Source organism: Scyliorhinus canicula, chromosome 2 (genome assembly GCF_902713615.1).
Source record: "Scyliorhinus canicula chromosome 2, sScyCan1.1, whole genome shotgun sequence".
Taxonomy (NCBI): domain Eukaryota; kingdom Metazoa; phylum Chordata; class Chondrichthyes; order Carcharhiniformes; family Scyliorhinidae; genus Scyliorhinus; species Scyliorhinus canicula.
The window spans coordinates 124,907,598-124,933,103 of record NC_052147.1 but is presented as its reverse complement, the minus strand read 5'-3'; the positions used below and the strand labels follow the sequence as shown (position 1 = coordinate 124,933,103).

Genomic DNA, 25,506 nt, shown 5'->3' with positions numbered 1-25,506 from the left:
AGCTGCGTAAACCTGTTGATGGTCTGACTGTAGTCAATGACCATCCGGTTTTTCTCCCCAGTCCGAACCACCAGCACTTGGGCTCGCAAGGGACTGTTGCTGGCCTCAATGACTCCTTCCTTTATGAGCCTCTGGACCTCGGACCCGATGAAGGTCCGGTCCTGGGCACTGTATCGTCTGCTCCTAGTGGTGAGAGGTTTACAATCTGGGGTGAGATTAGCAAACAAGGAAGGGGGGTCCAATTTGAGGGACACGAGACTGCAGACAGTAAGGGGGGGAATAGGGTCGCCGAATTGGAAGGTTAAGCTCTGCAGGTTGCACTGGAAATCCAGGCCCAAGAGTGCTGGAACGCATAGACGGGGGAGGATGAGGAGTTTGTAGTTTTTGAAAACCCTCCCCTGGACCGTGAGGTCCGCTATGCAGCACCCGGTGATCTGGGCGGAGTGCGAACCTGAGGCTAACTTGATGTTATGTTTGACTGTGTGGATGGGGAGTGCGCAGCGTCTTACCGTGTCGGGGTGGACAAAACTTTCCGTGCTCCCGGAGTCCAGTCGGCATTTTGTCTCATGCCCGTTGAGCTGGATCAACGTCGTTGTCTTGGCGAGCGTGCGTGGTCGCAACTGGTCGAGCGTGATGGAAGCAAGTCATGGCGAGAGTTCCAGATTGTCCTCGGTGGCAGAGTAATCGCTGGCAGGGCCTTCCATGTTGGCCCAAGATGGCGGCGCCCTGGACCCACACTTGGAGTCGGGGCCACAAGATGGCGGCGCCCAGGACCCGCACGTGGCGTCCGGGGCCCAAGATGGTGGCGCCCGTGGGACCCTCGTGGCGGCTGGGGGCCGGGTCAGCGGCGTCTGCGGGCCGGTCAGGGCAGCCGGGAGCGGGGGTAGGGAGGACCGTGGGCCTGTTGCGGGGGCCGGGAGGCGGGCTGGAGAGGTCGTTGCGAGGAGGGGGGGGTGATCCGTGGTCGCTGCGCGGAACAGCAGCGACCGACTTGGTCTGGCTGACCATAGCGTAATGGCCCTTCTTCCCGCAGCTCTTACACAGAGCGGAGCGGGCCGGGCAGCGCGGGTGGGGGTGTTTAGAGAGGCCACAAAAATAACAGTGGGGCCCCGATAGCTTGCCGGAGCATCCCGCAGCGCAGGCCTGGGGGGGGGGGGTCGGGGTCAGCGGAGGACGGAGGTGGCGTGTGCCATGAAGTCCAAGGGGTTGCCACGCGGCCGGTGGCGTATGCACGGGCGTTCAGGTCGGCGACCTCCAGGGAGGTTGCGAGAGTCCGTGCCTCAGCTAGGCTGAGGGTATTCTTTTCCAGTACTCGCTGGCGGATAGAGGAGGATTGCATGCAGGCAATGTAAGCGTCTCTAATTAAAAGTTCCATGTGCTCTGTCGCAGAAACCTGGGGACAGGCGCAATTTCTCCCCAGAGCCGTGAGGGCCTGGTAAAAAACGTCGAGGGACTCACCAGGGAACTGTTATCTAGTAATCAGGAGATGCCGTGAAAATACTTTGTTGACCGGCCGGAGAAAGTGTCCTCTTAGGAGATCCATGGCCGTGTCATAATCGTTTTCGTCCTCAATCATTGAGTATACCGCCGTGCCCACGGACGAGTGGAGGATGTGGAGTTTCTGCTCCTTGGTGGGCTTGCTGGCTGCAGTCGTCAGATAACTGTTGAAACACGCCAGCCAATATTTAACGGTTGCAGGCGCATTCGAAGCACGCGGGCTGATACGGAGGCAGTCAGGCTTGATGCGTAGCTCCATTTCAAAATTCTAGCTGATTAAATTGGCCGATTTAATCAATTGGACGCGAGACACGATGAAGGTCCAAACTTAGGGTTTAATCAGCTAGATGTTAGCCCGGTGGTCGACTACAGAGAAAGGCCGACCGCCGGGAACTCTGGGTACTTATACCCCGCCTCGGAGGCGGGGTCTACTTGCCACTTGACCAATTGGTGAGCAGTCACATGACTAGTCCCAGCCAATCAGCCGAGAAGCAGATGACCAGCCAGAGCCAATGGGAAACCAGTGCTCCCATTCATACCACCACACATGGGATCGTCAACATCCACTGAACAGGCAAATGAGACCTTGACTTAATAGTTGATTGATAGAATGACACCTTGACTACACATCTGTACAGTACAGAAGTGGCAATAGAGTGGGAGAAATCCACCTAAGACTGCCCCCTTTGAAAGCTGGTTAATGGGCCAAATTATGAGTCATGATCTGTTGCATCTGATCTGGGCTTGACATGTGGTGGATGCTGCTGTGCTTGAGGCCTGAAACAACCATTGGGGTTTTTAAATATGCTGAATCAGAGTCCTACACCAGATGTACAACCCTGAACATGAACCTTAGGTACAAGTAATCAGAGATTGTGCCACAGGTGCTCTCTTGCTGTTTTGCGTCTTGAGCAATCTAATGAGCTGTTCTTAAAGTGACTGCCTGAGATACTAAAAGAAACATAAAGAGCAGGATTCTCAGTTGGCTGACACCAGAATCGCAAAACTCGATTGGACGGACAATGGTTTGTGATGCTGAAATCGTGGCCGGTTTCATGCCTAATCGCAATTCTCCAGTGCCTCAACAGCAGCGTCCTTTCCTTCAATGTCCAACTGGTTTGTAACCAAAACAAAAGCTTTCTTCATGTGTGTGCGGCTGCCATGACTCCTTGATTTTCCAGAAGTCCATCAGATTGCCTCAGATCTTCACTCTCACGCAAAAAAAATCCATGAATGGATCCAATGAATATCCCTTGAAGAGATGGTTGTTCACCCCTCTACAGACAGACATTGATATGAGAGAAACAATGCCACCTGTTCACCAGGATAACTATTGAGTAGACCATGTAGCATTTGAAGCTGCCATTCCTAGATCTAGAGCAGTCAGGTGGCATCCTCCTGCACTGATCTTAGTCATTGTGGTGGTCTGCTTCATTCTCCAATATTGCCCTTGAGAGAGGTTGCAGGAGCAGGAGGTGGAATAGGAGAAATTGGGGATGAAGAGAGATGACACTGAATTTAAGGTGGCTGTATGGGTAAGGCTCAGAGTGACAAGGACTTATGAGGATACCATGAATGTCAGAGATATCCTGATCCAGGAACATTTCAACAGAGCCTCGTTGAGCCAGGTTGTGAGGCATGAGAAGTAAAAGAGTCTGGGTTACCTGTGCCAACACATAAAACAAACTGGAACATCTACCATCAATGAAACAGCACATCTGTCCAGAGGCTTTGCCGTCACATCGATCCTATTATCCTTTCATCACCTCATCTCACGTTTCTAGTCTCTGCAGCAGTAAAAAGAGGCCCAGACATTTGGCTTAAAGTTTCATCATTAATCCAATGCAAATAGAAGAAAACAGCTTTGCAGAGACAGTAAGAAGACAACCAGTTACCTACTCAGCTTTCCGCATGACACAAGACGTTCTCATGTCACCCTCAAAGAAGACCTCCCTCCTCTCCATCCCAACCTCCAAAATTAGATCCATGTCAGAATTGATTAAACAAGGGCAGCCCTGCCCAGGTGCCAGGTCTAAGGCTCTCCTGTGGCCTCTCGCTTGCCCCTGGTTCTGTGGAAGGCTTTGGAACAATGAGCTGCTCTTTCCCACTGGACAACCATCAGCCTCAGTGGTGGCTGCTGAGAGGCGTCCAAATCAACTGCACAATTTATCTGGCCCGCCTCTACTCCCACCCCCACTGACTCCAATTGGACAGAGAAAACATCAATAAAGGACCCACCCTCATGAAAATCTTAAGTTAAATCAGTTTCCTCCTGGAGGTCGGTTCCTAACCTGAAAACAAATCCTGTTTTCCTGTTTACTGCCTGTGCGGCGAAAATGCAGCTCTTGGAGTGAGACTGAAATCAGCAACATTTGGCTCAGGAACAGAAGAGCTCCCATTGCAACCAAACCGACTCCAAGCACAACACAAACAACATTTCAAACACAGGTACCAGGAATATATAAGCAATGTATAACTAATCAAAATTACAGATCAAGCATCTCAAGGGAATATTTATTAGTTATATTTAGTTAGGGAATAGATATTGAATTACTGCTAAATTGTAAAATTTATATGCATTGTGAAACTTTGATTTGGATATCTCATTTTATCCCTCCCAGAAGAGTTGTGCTATAAAGTCGTCGTCCTTGGTTAGGTCATGACTCTTTCTCTGTTCTAATATCTGTGTATGCTCGATATGATTAGTGGATTAAATAAATGAAACAAAACCCTCATCAAAATGCTAATAATCCATTCTTTGTGGAAACTCAGCCGGATCTTGCCTTGCATTTCAATATTCAGATTTGCTTTTATATCCTCACAGCTTGTGTCCATTAGCTCCATCAGCTCCTACATCAGTAGTACTGTGAATTCCATCGCTGTTCTGTGATGTGCTTTGTGGCAAGCCCTGGTGCATACATAAATGCAAGCAAGGGAAATTAGATTTTCGAGTAGAGAAAGGGACACCTCCGGGAATGTTTATATTTGATAACGGTGCCCTGGAACACATTAAAAATTGTTTATTCTTTTCTTGGAATCGTCATACCAATATTGGAAAATTGAGCATTGCCATCTGTCAACCAAATATAGAATTCTGTGTGCTGCTAGAGGGTGGTGCAGGTATATTTTTTCCACTCACTATTATAAGCAGAGATATCAATATAAGAATAAAGCATTGAAGCAGTTCAGTATGGTTCAGCTGATTATGACGGTGAGTTACTCTCAATGCCAAGGTTTGATCCCTACTGAGTTACTGATCACAGCCAGGTCACTTGTAAAGAAGCTAAGTCTCAACCACCTTGGGTTAGAAAGAGGGAAATGAGCCAAGGTTCTCATAGTTAATTGCTATCCAATGCTGAAAGTGTGTGTGAATAATAATGGGATTGAGCTTGCCTGTGATATTTCCTCTGTGGAAATCTGCCAACTCTCATTGTTGAATAACGGTCATCTGAATGAGATAGGAAGTGTGGTGACAAGGGCCCTGTGAAATATACCCCAGCAAGTACACAACATCTTCAGTAGAGGATTGGGGGAAAGAAAGTGTTTAAGAAGACAAGTGGGAAAATAATCATTTGTTAATTGAAGCTGAAACCACAAATTCACTGTTTGTTTGGTCTTTGAGCTTTTGTCACTTCCTAAGCGAAAGAAATCCAGGGAAGATTTTTTTATGATTGACTGAGAGCAGAAATTAGTGGGTAGTTGGTTAGAAGTTGACCACATCAATAATTGTGATTGATTAAAATTCAAAATAATCTCATATTCTTTGTCATTCCTACGAACAGGCAGCTAGAACGTTAATACAATGATAAGGGAAGTTAGATAGTCATTATTAGTCCCTGAAAGGGTGAAGTGAGACAAAGTCATATAGTGAAAGCTTTCAAAATCTAATCATTGGAAGTGACAGGATGAGGCAGCGCTAAGTCTTAGTCATACAGTGATGATGTCAATTCAACTGAGAAACAAATTTGAAATCTTAAATGTGTAAACTTATGAAACACTTGTTTGCTTTATGTCAGAAAACCACGTAAATGGGTAATGAACAAACTGAAATGAATCTAGACCATTCAATTTTGGACCACTGCAAAGTACCTTCTTAGCAGGGCAGCAATATTATGCAAGCTGGTTGATAATTAGGCTAAAATTAGAAACTAAATGATGCTGAGCAGCCCATGTTGTGTAGTACACTGTCGTAACAATGGGATAAATCATAGAGTATTAAGTGCCCAGAATAGCACGGCATTGTGGCACAGTGGTTAGCACTGCTGCCTCACAGCACCAGATACCCAGGTTCTGGTCTTGGGTGACTGCCTGTGTGGAGTTTGCACTTTCTCCCATGTCTGCATGGGCTTCCTCGCACAGTCCAAAACTGTGCAGAATAGGTGGATTGGCCAAATTAAATTGCCCCTTAGTGTCCACAGATTAGGTGGATTATGGGGTTATGGATTGGATTGGATTGGATTGGAATTGTTTATTGTCACGTGTACTGAGGTACAGTGAAAAGTATTTTTCTGCAAGCAGCTCAACAGATCATTCAGTACATGGAAGAAAAGGGAATTAAACAAAATTCAAGAAACTACAATAAAATACATGAGAATACATAATAGGGCAACCCAAGATATACAATGTAAATACATAAGCATTGGCATCGGTTGAAGAATACAGGGTGTAGTGTTAATGAGGTCAGTCAATAAGAGGGTCATTTAGGAGTCTGGTGACAGTGGGGAAGAAGCTGTTTTTGAGTCTGTTCGTGCGTGTTCTCAGACTTCTGTATCTCCTGCCCGATGGAAGAAGTTGGAAAAGTGAGTAAGCCGGGTGGGAGGGATCCTTGATTATGCTGCCCGCTTTCCCCCGGCAGCAGGAGGTGTAGATGGAGTCCATGGATGCGAGGTAGGTTCATGTGATGGACTGGGCGGTATTCACGACTCTCTGAAGTTCCTTGCGGTCCTGGGCCGAGCAGTTGCCATACCAGGCTGTGATGCAGCCCGATAGGATGCTTTCTATAGTGCATCTGTAAAAGTTGGAAAGGGTTAATGTGGACATGCCGAATTTCCTTAGTTTCCTGAGGAAGTATCGGCACTGTTGTGCTTTCTTGGTGATAGCGTCGACGTGAGTGGACCAGGACAGATTTTTGGTGATGTGCACCCCTAGGAATTTGAAACTGCTAACCATCTCCAGCTCAGCCCTGTTGATGCTGACAGGGGTGAGTACAGTACTTTGCTTCCTGAAGTCGATGACCAGCTCTTTAGTTTTGCTGGCATTGAGGGAGAGATTGTTGTCGTTACACCACTCCACTAGGTTCTCTATCTCCCTCCTGTATTCTGACTTGTCGTTATTCGAGATCCGGGGGTAGAGATTATGGAGGTAGAGCGGGGGAGTGGGCCTAGGTATGGTGCTCTTTCAGAGGGTCGGTGCAGACTTGATGACCTCAATGACCTCCTTCTGCACGGTAGGGATTCTATGACTCTGAATTCAAAACATCAAAAGTTCCTGATTTGAAATGGATCGTAAGATATGAACCTATCTGCATACTCTCCAGTGGTCATCCGAAGAGCAGCAGGACAAACCTGGAAAGACGATGGGAAATAATGCAATAACAACAAAAAATGCTGGATAAACTCAGCCGGCCGATCTGGCAGCATCTGTGGAGAGAGAAACAGAGTTTATGGGCTGGAGTCTCCGATTTTGAGTCTATGTCACCACGCTGTTTTATTGTCTGTTTTACGACAAAAACAATGGTTTAAAATGGCCACCGATCCTCCATTTTGCTTGGAGCTAGCATCAAGACAGTGTAGAGCACCCTGGTCTAGCTGCCGATACGGCCCGGAGAATTGCCGGGTCCGTGGCCGCGCATGCGCACGGCGGTGGCCTGCAGCGACCACGCCGTGCAACATTGCTCCGGCTGCTCGTGGATCCAACCTGCGAAATAGTGCCCCCCTTTAGCTGGCTCACGTGCCCCGGACCACCTCCCTATAGTGCCCCAACCCCTGGAAAAGTCCCCCCTGCCTGCGGATCGGCCCTCCCCCATCTGTGGCGGCGCAGGACTGAGTCCGCAGCCCCCACGCTGAGTTCCCGACGGATGCGACCATGAGAGACCCACACTGTTGGGCCCCAGGCAACGTGCTAAGGCCGTCGATACATCATGTGGCGTACTCTCCTTTGGAGGGGGCGGAGCATCGCGAAAGCCCCGGTTTGGTCGGAAACTTAGATTCTCCGGCCGATCGCTGGCGTCGAGTACACATGACTCTTTTACCGAAATAATGCACATGATAATGGAGAGCAAATTAGTCATATGGATCACCAAGCAAATGTGTTGTTTGTGATCATGAATGGCTCCTGCCAGCCCTATTTATTTAGTTACAGGATTATATCACTCATATAAATACCACAAATCTGCATGTCTGTGAGCTGGCAATTCCATCACACAGCCCCATCAAACCCTGGGGGTGACAGAGGTGGGGACAGTTGGGGTGGAGGATTTGGGGTGGAAAGAGATGGGGTGGGGCAGGGTACCGGGGCAGTGAGCAATGGCTGCACTGGGGTCCCTGGCCTGAGCCCACTCCCATCTGCCCAACTCCTCCCCGCCCCCCAGCACCATCTCTGCAGCCAGCCCAGTCCATCCCTCACACCCTTCTAACAGAGCACTGATGCTGGTTGCAACATTGCAATAAGGTATTTATTGTGAAAAGGTGAAATGCTGAACACTTACATATAGGTTTGTGGTCTCGCCCCTCATGCTACACTGTGTGCTGCAGCCGTGCCAACTTAACTGGTGTCTACCTTTCTGGCCTTACGGGCTCTAATACTACATCCAGGTTGATGCACGATCAATTGCACAAAGACACAGATTGGGTACAACTGTGGCTTGATTGCAGTCAGATGGTGGCCTCCTACTGCAGCTGGCGAAATGGCAGATCAATGGAGGACACGCATATTTATACATCTAGTGGGCGCAGCCAGCCGGCAGGGGCTACCGGCGAACCTGTAGTACAGATCCTACCTTACATCCCCTAATACAGGTGTACATAGTGGTTCACCACACAGGTGGATGCCCAGGCAGTACATTAGGAGCAGAGATGGCCTGCTGCAGTTCCCGGCCTATGACCTGGGTCCCTTTTGGTGACTGCTCTCTGGTGGTGTGCTGCCACCCTGTTCTGCCTGCTGCACATCTGATGTGCTGGGGAGAGGAGAGGGGAGTCCAAAGTGCTGTGGTGTTCCGGCACCTCTACTGTGGGAGTCACTGGCACGGGCCGCATCAACTCCTCTTCCCTTGGGCTGCCCGATGGCCCCAGGATACTCCTTGGGACAGGGGTGCAACTGGAGCTCCCCTCCACCAAACGCTGCCAGTCCTGGAGGCCCACTCCCGTCTCAACCAGGGTCTCAATGCTGACGTCCATGGAGCACAGGGAGTGGCCCACCTCCCTTTGGGACTGCGCCATGTCACTCAGAGACTGTGCTACCTCCCACTTGGACTGCGCCACATCACTCAGTGACTGTGCCACCTCCATCTGTCAGGTCGGTCAGCGCCCGAGGAATGCTGCCGACACTCTCAGCCATGATGTATGAGGGCGGCTGGTAACCTCCATCCCATACCATGGTACAGAATGGCCTGCCTCTCCTCGCCGGGGTCCAACAGGGTTTCGAGCTCCACATCTGCAAACCGGGGTACCGCTCTCTGTACTGCCATCTAGTAGGCTGGGATGCGTGTGGGGAGAGTGAAGAGCTAATATGCGACTGCAGTTCCGCATTGAGCCATGCTAGCCCATTAATAGTTGATGAATTGGTCTGGGACAGTGGCAATTTTGTTGTTGTGGTAGTCCACCGATTCAGTCCCAGCGTCAGCACTTGGTCTCTGAGCATGGTCTCTTGGAGAATCCAGCCCACCATGATTCAAGACTCCAAACATCTAGCTGGCTGGGAATGCACGCTCCACCCCTCAGGGTTCACCTACTCCGTCCCCAAAGGCCAATTGTATCACATGACCCTCTGGGGACTCGCCCTCTTAAAAGGAGCATGATACCACATCATTCCACCTTTAGATCCCTGAGGAACATTCTCAAATAACAAAGGAACTTTAATACGCCGCAAACATTTAGATAGAACAGTACAGCACAGAACAGGCCCTTCGGCCCTCGATGTTGTGCCGAGCAATGATCACCCCACTTAAACCCACGTAACCCGTATACCCGTAACCCAACAATCCCCCCATTAACCTTACACTACGGGCAATTTAGCATGGCCAATCCACCTAACCCGCACATCTTTGGACTGTGGGAGGAAACCGGAGCACCCGGAGGAAACCCACGCACACACGGGGAGGACGTGCAGACTCCATACAGACAGTGACCCAGCCGGGAATCGAACCTGGGACCCTGGAGCTGTGAAGCATTGATGCTAACCACCATGCTACCGTGAGGCCCCTCTAATCCCTTGTATTTTGTGTACGCCGTGTTCCGTACTCTTTCAGGACAAAGAGATCTGTCGCTCTGGTTCAAAAGTCAGGGAGTTTTCACCCCAAATGTTTTTTTGTGTCTCCATATTATTTATAACGCAGACCAAACTATCACGGAGCATGTCATAGAACAGTTGCATACTCACAAATTCAGCTATCTTCCATAACCGTGATTATGAACTTGTGCCAGACTCACCGGGGATCCCCTCTACCATATTAAAAACAATGGGTGGGATTCTCTGAACCTGGGGCTAAGTGTTGACACCGTCGTAAACGCCAGAGCGTTTTATGACTGCGCCACCTGGCCCCTAGGATCAGCGATCCTGCACCACACAGGGGCCCAACATGGCACTGGAGGGCCTCATCCTGCTCCAGCTGCCAAATCAGTTGTCAGCACAGCCGGCGCGAGTTCGCACATGCGCGCCACGGCCGGCGTGAGTTCGCGCATGTGCGCTATGGCTGGCGTGAGTTTGTGCATGTGGGTAGGTTGCCTTTTCCGCGCTCACCCCGCACAACATGGCGGAGACTTACAGGGGCCCAGCATGGAGGAACATAGGCCCCCACCAGGATGAGCCCGCCCACCTATCGGTAGGTCTGATCACGGGCCAGGCCACCGTGGAGGCCCCCCCCCCCCCCCCCCCCCCCGGGGTCGGATCCCCCTCACCCCCACTAGGCTGCCCCATGCAGCATGAATGCGGAGGTCCTGCAGGGTAGGACCACACGAGAATGACGCTGGCGGGACTCGGCCTAACTTGGCCGGAACTCGGCCCATCACGTGGGGAGGATCGCCGGGGGACCGCGTTGAGCAGCCCCTGACCGGCACCACATTGCCGGAGAATTGGCGGACCGGCGTCGGAGTGGCTTCGTGTGATTCGCACCCCCCCCAACCCGGCCGATTCTCCGACCCAACGCGGGGTCTGAGAATCCCGCCCAATACCTTTGAATGATCACTGATGGGGTCAGGTTAAGAACATGCGCCACAGGCTGGTCGAATGAGTGTGTATCTGTTGCTACCATGTATGTAAGACATCTGGCCACCCCGAACACATGCGCCCCGCTGGCCGTCAGCAGGGTGACTGCCTGACGCTCATTGTCTGTGATGTTGTTGGCACAGAAGAGGTAACGCATCCTTTCTGCATACTGATTCCAGTCTTCAACACTGCAATCACCCAAACAGAGGTATGGTCGAACCTTGGTCCAGAAATTCAGGGAGGTGACTCAGCCCGGTAGGTTGTAGCATCGATGGCAAACCAATTTATTCCTCGTCGCCATTTTAAGAAGGACAAGGGTCTCCACAATGAGTAAGAATAACAAACTTTGGTTAAGTTCCAATATCGTTATGTACAACTCCCCGTAGATCCCTATCAGGTCTCTTCTTGGTTGGTGCCTTACTACCTGACATTTTATACATGGTTGAGTAGAGTTCCCTGCCCCTCAATGGGGGAGCCCGTCCTCCGCGAGAACCACGGGGAAGATAGTCATTCTCACCCCGTAAGCCCTGCCTGGCATATTACAGGAACTATTTCCAAAAATATATATATCCAGGGCAACATTCTCTGTTCGGGAAACTATGTTCTCCTGCCAGAGTAGAATCGCTCCTGGTCTATACTGGTGCTAGGAGTGGCACCCAGGAGCGATTCACCCTCCCATGACCTGCCAATCTATGCATGACAGGGAGCTCCCAGAATTCCATTCCGAATCCCACTATCGGGACGCATTTTGAGCAAGAGGCCTGATAGCGAGGTGAGACGGCAGGCCACCCGCCACCCCACAACACAAATCCTGCCGCCCCCTCCCACCCGCACCTGCTTGCTATCCTCCCCCACCACCACTGGAATTGCTGGGTCACCCCACATCTAGCTATGATTCTCAGGTCGTCACCACATCAAAAGCAGTTGAATGCTTTCTGCTGAGAAAAAGAGGAAGTGACTGATGGGAGAGGGGGGGTTCGAAGATGTTTGGCTTAGTGGCAACAAGCTTACCTCTGAGTCAAATGTTCATGGGTTCACGTTATTCTCCAGCCATGGGTGGTACGGTGGCGCAGTGGTTAGCTCTGTTAGACCCACGCAGACAAGGGGAGAATGTGCAAACTCCTTATGGACAGTGACCCAGGGCCGGGATCGATCCCGGGTCCTCGGCGCCGTGACGCAGCAATGCTCACCACTGCGCCACCGTGCTGCCCCTGCGGGTTAGGTAGATTGACCATGTTACATTGCCTCTCAGTGTCCAAAAGGTTAGGTGCGGCTGCTGGGTTACGGGGTTAGGGTGGAGGCACGGGCCTAAGTAGGGTGCTCTTTCCAAGGGCCTGTCGATGGGCCAAATGGCCTCCTTCTGCACTGTAAATTCTATGATTCTATCTATGATTCTATGAAGGCATAATCTCGGTTGAGATTGTATGGACTGTCTGTGTGGAGTTTTCACTTTCAACCCGTGGCTACGTGGGTTCCTTCGGATACTCCAGTTTCCACCCAGAGTCCAAAGATGTGTAGGTTAGGTGGACTGGCCCTGCTAAATTGGCCTTTAGTGTCCAGGGATGTGCAGGTTAGGTGGGGGAAGGACGGGAACTGGGCCTAGGTAGGGTGCACTTTCAGAGAGTTGGTGCAGACTCGATGTGCCGAATGGCCTCTTCCTGCACTGCAAGGATTTCATGAATCTCTAATATGGTGGGCTGTCTCTGATATGGGGGTGTGTGTGATGAGGGATGATCTGATGGGTGGCTCTGGTGGGGGGGTCTGATGGCGGTGGGATGGGCAGTATTATGCATTGTGGGGGAGAAGGAGGGGGGATCTCCGATGGACTTTGGGGGCTGTTAGTTTTCACAAACTACTTTCAAAATCATTATCATTCCTATAAACATAAAGTTGTTCATGAATCTTAAGCTACATAAATATTTTGGGAATCACAGACATATTTTCCATGCCTTCGGTCAACTATTGCCACCAAAAACGGAGTCTATCACCACAATAATGATTGTATATAAAATAGTTGACTTTTTTGCCCTTCAAAGTAAATTATTATCAACAAGAACAACTCCTATTATCCAGCATCTTTGACATAACGAAAAAGCCCCGGGTGCTTCACAGGAGCACTATAAAACAAAGTATGACATGGAGCCACAAAATGTGATATTGGGTTAGATGATGAAAGGCTTGGTCAAATAAGTTGGTTTTAAAGAGTGCCCTAAAGGAGAAAAACAAGGTGGCGAGAGGTTTAGAGAGGGAATTCAAGAAATTGGGGCCCACGCAACTAGCGACACGGATATCAATGGTGGTGTGTGTGGTGAATGTAACTTGGTAATTCACACTGTATCTTTGTAAGTGCAGTAGCGTTATCCGACCACTAGGGGGAGTAGCTCTGGGAATGCTCAGGAGTTTGTACAGGGCTCCACCCTTGGCTCTGCCCACGACTCCTCCCCCTTGTGCTGCTGTATAAATACCCTTGTCCAGAGTCAGCCTGCAGTTCACCGAGAGTTCATCGACGGGTAACAGGCTGGCTCTGTAGTAAGTAGATTAAAACCACTGTTCATATCTGAAAGCACGTGTCTGGTGAATTGATGGTTCCATCAGAGTGATTATAATTGGGAATACACAAGATGACAGATTTAGAGAAGTGCAGGTACTTCAGAGAGTTTGGGGATTAGCCCTCAGTTGTTCAATTGTTCCATGTTTGATTATATGAATCTTTATACAATTGATGCTTACTGTTCTTGATTGGTTAAACCTGGGTGTGAACTGAGAGAAAAGGAAAATAAGCTGTAGAAAGAGCAGGAAGCTGGAGTTAGAAACAAGGTGTAGACAGTTTAAAGCACTGTGAATAAAACCCATTACACACAAGAAACTAGAATCTAGTGTCATTTCTGTACAGATTCAAGGTGTAAAATGTACAACAGTGGCGTTGGAGGAAATTATAGAGATGGGGATGGGCAAGGCCATGGAGGGGGGTGAAAACAAAGATGTGAATTTTAAAATCAAGAATAGCCTGACTGGAAGTCAATGTAGGCCAGTGAGCACATGAGTGATAGGGGAAAAGAGCTGTTAAGACATGGGCAGCAGAGTTTTGGATGCCTTCAAGTTTATAAAGAGTAGAAAGTGGGAGACCAACCTGTGGAGGATTGGAATAGTTGAGTCTGGAGGAGACAAAGGCATAGTACGTTAGGATTTCAGCAGCAGATGACTTGATACAGGGCCAAAGTTGATTGACGTTATAGAGGTGGAAATAGGCAGCCTTAGTGATGGTGCAAATGAGAGGCCGGAAACTCATCACAGAATCAAATGTGACACCAGAGTTGCAAACAGACTGACTTCACCTCAGACTATTGCCCAGGAGAGGGGTAGAGTTGGTAGCTAAGGAACAATAATTTGGAATGTCTTCAGTATTCCCAATATTTAATCAATTTGAAATATTCCTCCAGAGGGATGATAAAATGTGAAATAATCCCAACCATCAGCTTCAGCAATTGTCTCTCCAGGAGCTCAGGGATATGAACCCTGGTCTCAGAAGTAAACATCCAGTACCCAGACAGCAATGCCAACTTCTCACTCACACTCTATGTGTGATATTATTAAAACATAAATCTATGTTTTTGTAATTAAAAGTATTTGTTGCACGTCAATCGAGGCAGCCTACTGTGCATATTACCTCACTGGCATCATTGCATTTTCTCCATTCACCAACTCCCCATCCTTCTCTGGTACTTCCTGAAAATAAATTGGAAAACATTTTGATATTATGCATTTTGAATTACATATGGGAGCTGTTGTTTCCCAACACATACAAACTGTGCTCTTCAGGAAGGTTATATCTCCTACATGCTGCCATTGCTCTGAACAGTTTTACATTCAGCCTCAAGCAGCACCTGGAATGAATGGGTTGTCTTATGAGGAAAGGTTGGACGGACTGGGCTTATTTCTACTGGAGCTTAGAAGAGTGAGGGGTGACTTGATTCAAGTATATAAGATCCTGAAGGGTCTTGATGAGTTGAATGTGAGAAGGACGTTTCCTCTTGCGGGTGAGTCCAGAACTAGAGCGCACAGTCAAATTAGAGGTCAGCCTTTTGGGACAGAGATGAGGAGAATTATTTCTCAAAGAGGTTTCTGCACCTTTGAAACCCTCTGCATCAGAAGGTGATAGAGACGAGGCCACTGAGTATTTTTAAGGTGGAGTGTTATGGGTCAGGGTTTAGAGAATCCCAAAATGTATCATGGAGTTCACCTGACCCACAACATTTAATAAATTGTGGTATGGGGAGCATACAGCCCACTCTACAGGTGTGGTACAGCAGAAATGGACCAGTATTTTTAAAAACAAAACAATGTTTATTCTATGAATTCAAGTTAACCTTTTTAAAACAAACAGTTTTAATATCTTAGCAACTATTAATTCAAAGATAACCCCCAAAGAATACAAAACGAAGTAATCCTTTAAGCTGTCATTTTAACATCCAAAAGACTTAACCAACCTTTAAACAGGAGCACATTATGTTCACATTCACTATTGAGAACATTTATAATTCTGAATTCACCAAATGATCCAGAGATAGTCTTTGGATGGCAGAGATCAACAGGACAGCTCTTTGTTTAACTTCAGCTGCAGCTCACTGGAAAACCCAGACACACCCAAGATGTTTTCTCAAAGTGAAACTAAAAAGCAGAACCAGAGCTCAGCTCCACCCACACTCTGACATCACAGCAGTAACATGAGCAACCAAACATTCCTTAAAGTGACATTCTCATGACAGGAGGTAGCTAGATTCTTAAAATCCTACAGTGCAGAAGGTGACCATTCAGTCCATCGAGTCTGCACCAGCCCTTGGAAAAAGCATCCTACTTAAGCCCACACCTCCACTCTACCCCCTTAGCCCTACCTAATCTTTTGGACACTAAGGGGAAATTTGTCATGGCCAATCTGCCAAACCTGCATATCTTTGGACTGTGGGAGGAAACCGGAGCACTTGGAGGAAACCCATGCAGATACGGGGAGAAAGTGCAAACACCATGCAGACAGTCACCCATGGTCAGAATTGAAGCTGGGACCCTGGAGCTGTGAGGCAGCAGTGCTAATCACTGTGTCACTATGCCACCTTTGTGCTCCCATGCCGTCATAGGTCCACTGTCCCATCTACCCCCGATGACCTATGACTGCCTTGTTAGGCAAGACAATCAAAGGTTATCGGAGGTAGAGGTGGAATTCAAAACACAAACAGATCATCCATGATCTTATCAAATTGAGAAGCAGGCTGGAGTGGCCGAATGGTCGACCTCTGCTCCTATTTCATATGCTTGTCGGTACATATAATACCAATATATGCTTCTCTTGTCCTGGGCTTATAGATATGGCTGCTGGAAAGCGATGAAATAAACCTGAGCAGCAACAACAATTTGAATCTATATCGCGCCTTTAAGATAGTAAAATGTTTCATCGTGCTTCATGAGAGGGTTCACAAAATTTGACAATGAGTCAGAGACGGCCAAAAGCTTGATCAAAGAAGTAGGTTTTAACAAGCCTCTTAAAGGAAGAAACATTGGTAGATAGGTTTTGGATGGGAATTCTGAGCTTGAGGCCTCGGCAACTGTAGACACTCCTGCCAATGGTGAAGCAATAGAGGTGCAATGGAGGGAATTAAAAACAAGGATGAGAAATTAAAAATTGAGGCACTGCTGGATCTGTCCACATACAGATATCATCACAATGTCATTAACAGTTGCAGAAGATAATTTAAAAGGCTCATGGAAGGCTGTCCTTTATATCCAGAGGACTAGAATACAAGGGGGGAGAATTCATGCTTCAGCTCCACAGGCCTGCGTTAGACCACAACTGGAGTTAGTGGCAGCGCTTCTGGGGGATACATTTTGGGAAGAATATATTGGCCTGGGAAATGGTGCAACATAAATTTACCAAATGATACCTGGGGAAAGATATTTGCTTGTGTTAGTGGTGTAAAATGGGTGAGATTTATTGGTCACTCATTGTGCACAGGGTTTGATGTTCAGTTCTGGTGGTTGCTTGCACCACCACCTGAGGTAAATTTCTACTCTCTGAACTCTAAGCTTTAAGGGGTGATTTGATTACAGCGTTCAAGATATTCAGGGCAACAGTAGGGCATATAGAGAGAAGCTATTAAGGCTAGTTATGCTGCAAGTGTTCTGAAGAAAAGCAGTACAGACTTGAAATGTTAACTCTGTTTTTCTCTCCAGATATGCTGTCAGATCTGCTGAGTTTGCCCAGTTTCTTCTGTTTTTATAACTATTTACACTGACTGAGTAGTCTGGATACGACAGGACTTCATCTAAAAATTAGGCAATGTGAAGGAGTGAATGAAACCTCACAACTCACAAAGGTTGGAACTTGATTCCTTAAACATCAGCTGAAGCTAGTTCAAATGTGAATTTTAAATCTGTACTTTATACATTTTTGTTAACCCAAGGTATTAAGGAATAGGGGGCAAAGGTGGGTATGTGGAGTTAGGTCACAGGTCAGCCATGATCTCATTGAATAGCATAACAAGCTAAGTAGCCTCCTCTCGTTCCTATGAGACTTACTGGAGGTCAGCAAGTACGGGGTGATAAGTGAACAGCACTTTGTACAAGCTCGGACACAGGTGTTTGAATGAGTCCAACATGGCAGGTAGCCAGGAAAGCATTGGAATTGTCAAGTCTCAAGGTAGCAAAGGCAGGGTTAAGGATCTCAGCAGCAGATGAACTGAGGGTAGGGATGGAGATGGATGATGTTGCAGAGGCAGAAATAGGTTGAAAGGAAGCAAACTTGCTGAAAAAGAACAAATCCGAAAGAGTGAATTAGCAAAAGGAACACTTGAACATTAAAGCATTTGAGTTTCAGAAGTTGGTATGTACATTAACTGCATCTTGTTCTGAAAAGCAGTTGTCATCATTTCCCTCTTAAGATATCACCTCATGATTAGTTGTGAGTAACACTGGCAAAAACACCAACAGGCACTCACTGACTTTCAACATCAGTATCACTAAAACAATCCAACAATTGATATTTTCATCCGATAAGATGGCTGTATTCCCTCTATACTTGAACTGTATTGTATCTCAGTCACTATCCATCTAACAATGCTCGGATGTCATTGCCACAGTTCCATTCTGTATATACCACTCTGACAAGCAGGTGAGCTGAATGCTGAGGATGCATTACACATCCACCATTTTTTTGTCGCACTATGACATGCCAGCTAATGTATACTCAGAGCAACAAAGATGAAGCTGATTGTGGTGATAACATCCACCATTATGAAAAAAGGCTTTTCTCACTAAGCTTGAAGTGTTACACGAAATTGCAATTATTAGACTCACACATGCATGACCTTGTGTTCTTCCTTATATCAAAGTGTTCAGAGGCTGTTTGAAGCAGCAGGGATTAGGTACCAAACTGAGATTCTTTACATGATACATAATCTGGAAAACAGCAAAAACAACAGTACGTTGCTTAGTTACTTGAGATTTTCAGTTGAAGGAAAACTAAATTTTTCAGCAATATGTCTGGAGTGGTGCTATAATGTTAACTCCATTTATATGCTGGGAACTCGCATTCACTTGTAAATGTTGATTCACTTTCACCAATTCTGCAAAATCACCAAATTCTTCTCAGGTCGATGTGAAGAATTCCAGGTCATTATTTCAAAGAGAATTATCCCCAGTGTCCTGGCCAATAATTATCCCGGATCAAGCATCATAAAAGTAGATTACCTGTGGTCTTTATCACATTGCTGTTTGTGGGATTTACTGTACACAGATTGGTTGCCATAGTTCCTACATTATAACAGCGATATTGGGCACGATCAAAGGGCCATGCTACACCCGAAAAGCAGCGTGCCATGTGCAGTGTGGCCAATAGAATCTGGAGATCTCGCTCCCGGGATCTCCCTGGCTCGCAACGCTTCACGAGATGTAACGTTATCTCGCAAGACGTTGTGATGTAAATCCTGCCCACTGTGGGCGAGATCACGTTTTAGTGAGGATAAATGGATCTTTTTCTAGTTGACAAGATGTAGCAAGTGAGGTGCTACCAGGTTCAGTCCTCACGCCCAAACTATTTACAATATATATCAATGACTTGGATGCAGCGATAAAAGGTACTATAGCCATATTTGCAGATGACACTAAAATTGGTGGGATAGTAAGATGCATTGAGGGAACAAGAAATTTACAAATGGATATAGATAGGTTAGATGAGTTGGTCAAGATTTGACAGACGGAGTTTAATGTGGATAAGTGTGAAGCTATCCATTTTGGTTGGAAAAATAGAAAGGCAAAAAAAATGGTGAGAAACCTCAGAATGCTTTAGTGCAGAGGGATCTGGGGTCCTCGACCAGGAGTCACTGAAAGCTCGTATGCAGTTACAGCAGGTAATAAGGAGGGCAAATGGAGTATAAAAGTGGGGAAGTGTTGTTGCAACTGTACAAAGCATTGGTGAGACCGCACCTGGAGTACTGTGTACAGTTTTGGTCCCCTGCTTTGAGGAGGGATGAAGTTGTATGAGAAGCAGTTCAGAGGAGGTTCACAAGATTGATTGCAGAGATGAGGGGCGGGATTCTCTCAGCCCACGCCGGGTCGGAGAATCGCAGGGCAGGGCGCAATTCGCGCAACGCCGCCCCGACGCTGGTGGTACGGTCGGTGCGGCACTGGTCAGATGCCGCTCTACGCGGCCCCTCCGGCGATTCTCAACCCGGGATGGCCCGAGCTGGCCGCCCAAAAAGCCCTAGTCCCACCGGCGCCATTCACATCTGGTCTTACCCGGCGGGGCCTCGGCATCCACCCTATCAGGGCCCCTTGATGGGGAGGAGGGGGTGGGGGGGGTCCGACCTCGGGGGGTCCTCCACCGTGGCCTGGCCCACAATCGGGGCCTACCGGTCAGTGGTCCGGCCTCTCATGGTGGGGGCCTCTTTTGCACCGCGCCAGCCCCTGTAGCCCTATGCCATGTTGCATCGGGGCCGACGCGGATAAGGGAGCTACCACGCATGCGTGCCGATCGCAGCGCGCATGCGCGCGTTCGCGCCGGTGCAGAGGGATCTGGGGTCCTCGACCAGGAGTCACAGAAAGCTAGTATGCAGTTACAGCAGGTAATAAGGAGGGCAAATGGAGTATAAAAGTAGGGAAGTGTTGCTGCACCCATTTGACACCGGTATTGGAAGCTGGAGCGGCATGGGTCGCTCCAGTGCCGTGCTGGCCTCCTGTGCGACAGAGGATCGCTACACATAGTGGTCCGATGACGCCGTCGTTAAACTCTCCAGTTTTTACGACAGCATCAACACTCTGCCCTCAGATAGGAGAATCCTGCCCGAGGAGTTTGTCTTATGAAGACAGAATGAACAGTTTAGGCCTATGCTCTCTCGAGTTTAGAAGAATAGGAGATCTAATTGAGGTGTATAAGGTGATAAAAGGTATTGACAAAGTAGACGTGGAGCATATGATTCCTCTTGTGGAGTGATCACAGTTTCCGGATAAGGGGTGGCAGATTTAAAACAGATGAAAAGAAATTACTTCTCTCAAAGGATGGTGAATCTGTGGAATTCACTATCCCAGAGTGCGGTGGACGCTGGGACATTGAGTAAATTTAAGGAGGAGATCGCCAGATGTTTAATGAGCAATGGGTGAAGGGTTATGGAGAACAGGCAGGAAAGTGAAGTTGAGGCCGAGAGGAGATGAGCTATGATGGTGGAGTGGGCTCGAGGGGCTGAATCCTGCTCACAAATGTATGTGTTACCAAGAAAACCTTCAATTCTGTAACGTTGGAGAACCCTATAAAATGTATCAATGTCTCCAAAAAATCTGGGTTGATGTAAAGCTCAACGTGAAATGCCACAACAGGGACCCAACAAGACAAGCGCTGATCATGGGAAACCACCATTCATACTTAGATCCAGACTTCCATCGTGTACAAAATAATGATGCCAGCATAACGTTTGTATTCAGTATTAATTACCAGTTGTCAGCAAATTCTGCACATTTCCTGCCTGCCACTAAAATGCTAATCATTCTCTTCTACTCATGGATATGCTGATTGGCATGTATGCCACTTACAAACCACAAAAGGCCAGGCATAACAATATTTAAATAACAGATTTGAAGCAGACCTTGAATCATGGGCGGGATTCTCCAATAATGGGGCTATGTCACCACGCCCGCAAAACAATGCGCGCAAATCACTCTGGACTTACCTGGAGTAAGTCCAGGGTGATTCTGTGATTTGCAGGGGGCTAGCAGGGCTCCGGCTGCCGATACGGGGCCCTTCACGTCTGGTCGAGGGTCCGCTCTTGCGCACGGTGGCGGCCTCTGTCGACCGCCCCACGCGTCATAGCCGACCCACACCACAGACTGGCACCAAGACGACAGCCCCCCTCCAGATCGCTGACGTCTGCAGATCGGTGGCCCCCGATCAATAGCCTGGCCGTCTTGGAGGCCCCCCCCGGTGAATGAATGCCGCAGACTCAGATCGCAGCCGCCACACTGAGTGCCCGCCGGCTGGAACCATGAGGGAACCATGTCGGCCAACTGGAGTATCGCAGCGGGAGCCTCTTTCAATGGCCCCCGACCGATGCCGCGTCGACCGCACGCGCCCAATTGGCAACAATTCTCCGGGGACCAGAGCAAGAGCGGCGTCGGACCCCATCACGGGTCTGACACCCATTCTCTGCCCCCCACGCCAAGTGCGATTTCGGTGCACAGGTTCGGAGAATCCCGCCTCATGTCTTTTCTCTACTTTATTGTAATCAGTAAATCTATTGTCACCTATGCTGGTGAGCTTTAAAAAGGCAACTTTTCATCTTGCAACATGGGCAGTACTTTGTAGCCCCGTTCAATCTGCAGAATATTATGGCCCCATCCACCGAGTGGGATATTATGACCCCACCCACCCAGTGGGATATTATGGCCCTGCCCACCCAGTGGGATATTATGACCCCGCCCACCCAGTGGGATATTATGGCCCTGCCCACCCAGTGGGATATTATGACCCCGCCCACCCAGTGGGATATTATGGCCCCGCCCACCCAGTGGGATATTATGGCCCCGCCCACCCAGTGGGATATTATGGCCCCGCCCACCCAGTGGGATATTATGACCCCACCCACCCAGTGGGATATTATGGCCCTGCCCACCCAGTGATATATTATGACCCCGCCCACCCAGTGGGATATTATGGCCCCGCCCACCCAGTGGGATGTTATGGCCCCGCCCACCCAGTGGGATGTTATGGCCCCGCCCACCCAGTGGGATATTATGGCCCCACCCACCCAGTGGGCTATTATGACTCTGCTGAAGTAAATGACAATTTTTGTGTCACAACTACTGGGGGAGACTCGCCCGGTGCAGCTGCAAAATCTTGGCCAGAAGAGGTTGGATTTCTCAGTTATTTAATGTCCTTACATATGGTGGCATGATAGAACGCAGCATTGGTAATTCCCGGTGCAAACATGCAACCAATGAACACTCAGAATAGGACACAACCAATAGCAAGTCAGGACACTCAGAGGTGGCATCACCACAAAGGGGCATGACATAAACACTATAAAAGGGATGAGGCAATCACACCCTGCCTCTTTCCACAGACAGACATCTAAAGAGTTCGACAGGGTTGATCAGCACGATCACACCCCAGCACGTGTCTTAGAGCAAGATGGTACTGTTAGACTGAATTACTACAGTTAGATTAGCAGAGAGTCGAACTCATTTGGGAACTGTGTTAATAGTTCAATAAACACGTTGAACTTATTTCAGAGTCTGGAGCATCCTTTAGTTAAGACTGCATCAAGTAGCAGCCTGTGTTATCCGAAGCAGCATAACACAACACCCAGAAATGGCACAGACACAGTGGGCTACATGGTATCCTTTCTGCTGTAACAATACTGTGATTCTGTAATTAAGCAGAGCTAAGGGGTGGAAATTGTAGATGACTCAATTTGCAGGTCATCATAATCTGCTATTTTAGTGTCCCCACCTTATTTCATCCAGAGACACTTTGAAACTAAGACAAAGAATTAGTCCAATGATAACATGAACATTTGATCAAAGATCTGGAGATAAATGTTTCCCATCACAACTTTTTCTAAAATAATTTCAATACGATGAATAGAAATATGAAAATAAATTTAATAATATTCACCTTCCCTATAATATCTGGAGCTCCATTCCACGTTTATTTAAGGATGTATTTCCTAACATCAGTTCAAAATTTACTTTTTACTGGTTTGAATCTCTGGTCTCACTGTCCTGTGGCAGAATTGTCACTGAATTGCACTAAGCACGGTTGCGGTTGGGAAAATCAGCAAGCTTCCTGCCAGCCGCAATGATGGTTTTTTTGCACCTTATTGGTGAGGTTGACTGGGCATGTAAATTGCCCCTTAGTGGCAAAGGTTAGGTTGGGGATGAGGGCAGGTAGGATGCTCTTTGGGAGGGTCGGTGCAGACCCGATGGGCCGAATGGCCTCCTTCTGCACTGTAGTGATTCAATGACTATGGGTTAATGGCCCTGGTCCCTGTGTCACCTAATGCTCACCACAGAAACCATCTACACCTTGGCGTGTGTATGAAGGTTCTCCCCCCTCCCCCTAGTCATGAGCAACTGCTATTAGATTGCTTTGGCCAGAAGCCTGGATGTGCTGCTTTCAGCCCAGGCACCTGGCATCCTCATGCACAGCACTGTAATACTACAGTGTTTGGAATAAACATGAGTATCAATAATGTGCAATATGTTGAGGGTGTCCCCGAGGTTTGTCTTCTGGGAATTGTCTGGGATCACGACTGTAACACACTTTAAAAGCTTATGTGGGTGTCCAATTGAACTTAACTTCATAATCATTGTGGGGAAATGCCACACCGCGAACAATGGCGCTAAACCCCGGATATCAATTAGTGACTCGTTGTGTGATTAGTACTGCAGGAGTGTGCATCATTGCTTCACTTTGGTGATCCCTGCAATGTCATTGAGAGGCCACTAACATCTCTCAGCTGTGACTGTCGGCTCATGAGGAAATGCAGTTCAATTGGGTGGTCCCGTGATGGTCCCTGACACCCTTCCCTGCCCCACTGCAGCCAACTGCTGTCCAAGAACCCTGCAGAGCCCCCAGCAGCAGGTTGTGGCAACAGAAAGATGATGGTGGTGGTCCTAAACTCTGACTGCCAGACCAACTTGCACACTCCCTATGCGAGCATGGAAACCAACTCATCGCTGAGCAGCTGTTCATTAAGATTGCCCCCTCTCATTGACCTCTCACTCCTCTCCCTGGCAAGAACCTCTCAATAACCTTTCAATACCTATCAATAACCTTTTAATGTTCAGGAATATGTTCCCTCCAGTTTTTCCATCAGGTTCAAATAAAATAGGCAAAGAAGAGATTAGTTCGTGTAACACAGAACAAAATAATTTAACAATCAACTGAACTAGAGCAAGCAATAAGATAAGCATTAGTTTCCCAGGAAGATCTTGCTGGTGAGATCACTGCAGCCTTAGACTTAAAATGAGCTGCGGGCATGACCTTATTCAAAGACTTGTAGCCTACCTGCATTGTCTGGACAGATTAGTATATCCAGAAGATGTACTCAGCATGCTCAGGTGCTTTCAGCAGTGCATGTGTACAATTGATTCCACCCAAGGCAATTGGAAATCCAGTTATTTAATAACAGTCATCTCTAGTCTTCTGTTGATGTTGTTCTGTCCCAAGACATCAGGACATGTTCCTCTGACAACATCATCTGTCATTTGACATATGCAGCACACCACACATCTGTGGTTCATGCCAGCTAAATCCCCCAGTAACATTTGAAACAAGCTTCAGTTGGTAAAGGTTAAGAGACATAAAGGGCTTTACATAGACAGGAAAAACTTTTACAATGCCTGACTTGGAAGTTATATTAATTCTAAACTAGGCGCTAACTGAATCAGCATTCAAGATGCTGGAATATTGCACGAAGGCAGGGAAGGCTCTAGCTAGTCGATCCAGGCAATCATTATTGAAAAAATATAAATGCTGAGATCAGGGACGCCATTATTGTGAAAGGCCGCCAGACCTGGAAACGCCTTTGTGAAGAATCATTTAACAGCGCCATGTTAGATATTTGGATATCTCTTAAAGCTGAACCAGCAACTTAAAGATTAATCATGGACCAGAAATCTATTTTCCAGATCAATATGGAAATATCCAAGGCCCAGATCAATTATAAGATTGTGGACTTTGGAGAACGGAATTCCTTAGATACATGAATTCCTCAGGTTTCGATAGAAAAAAAGAAGCTGAATAAGTTAACACGCTGCTTTATTTGGTAGGCCCAATTGCTGATGATATAATAGCTCAACAAGGAATCAATGAATGGTCTATAAAATTAGATGAAGTTCTAAAATTATCCAATGCTTATTTTAACCTAGAAGGTACAAAATCCCCGAAAGGATTAAATTCAATAAACATGTCCAGCAGCGAGGATAACTTGTCAACTCTTTCATTCATGGTCTGTGTATAATGGCTGAAGGCTGAGATTACGGTGACCTGAAATCTGAGTTTATCAGGGATGGAATAGTTGTAGGAGTGGCGGACTGCACTCAAGATAT

The 25,506-nt window shown here is 47.7% G+C and overlaps 2 long non-coding RNA genes across 2 annotated transcripts in view; one reads left to right on the top strand and one right to left on the bottom strand.

Moving 5' to 3' along the window:
• The first annotated feature begins 3,747 nt into the window (after positions 1-3,747).
• Positions 3,748-25,506, top strand: part of LOC119962403 — a 123,204-nt gene continuing 101,445 nt past the window's right edge. Inside the window, exon 1 of the long non-coding RNA XR_005459866.1 lies at positions 3,748-3,945. This is a non-coding gene — a long non-coding RNA (uncharacterized LOC119962403). The remainder of the gene's footprint in view (positions 3,946-25,506) is intronic.
• Positions 14,583-21,774, bottom strand: LOC119962402. The gene is made up of 3 exons (XR_005459865.1): positions 21,697-21,774; positions 18,262-18,363; positions 14,583-14,643 (listed from the first exon to the last, which is right to left on the bottom strand). It is a non-coding gene; the product is annotated as an uncharacterized LOC119962402 (long non-coding RNA).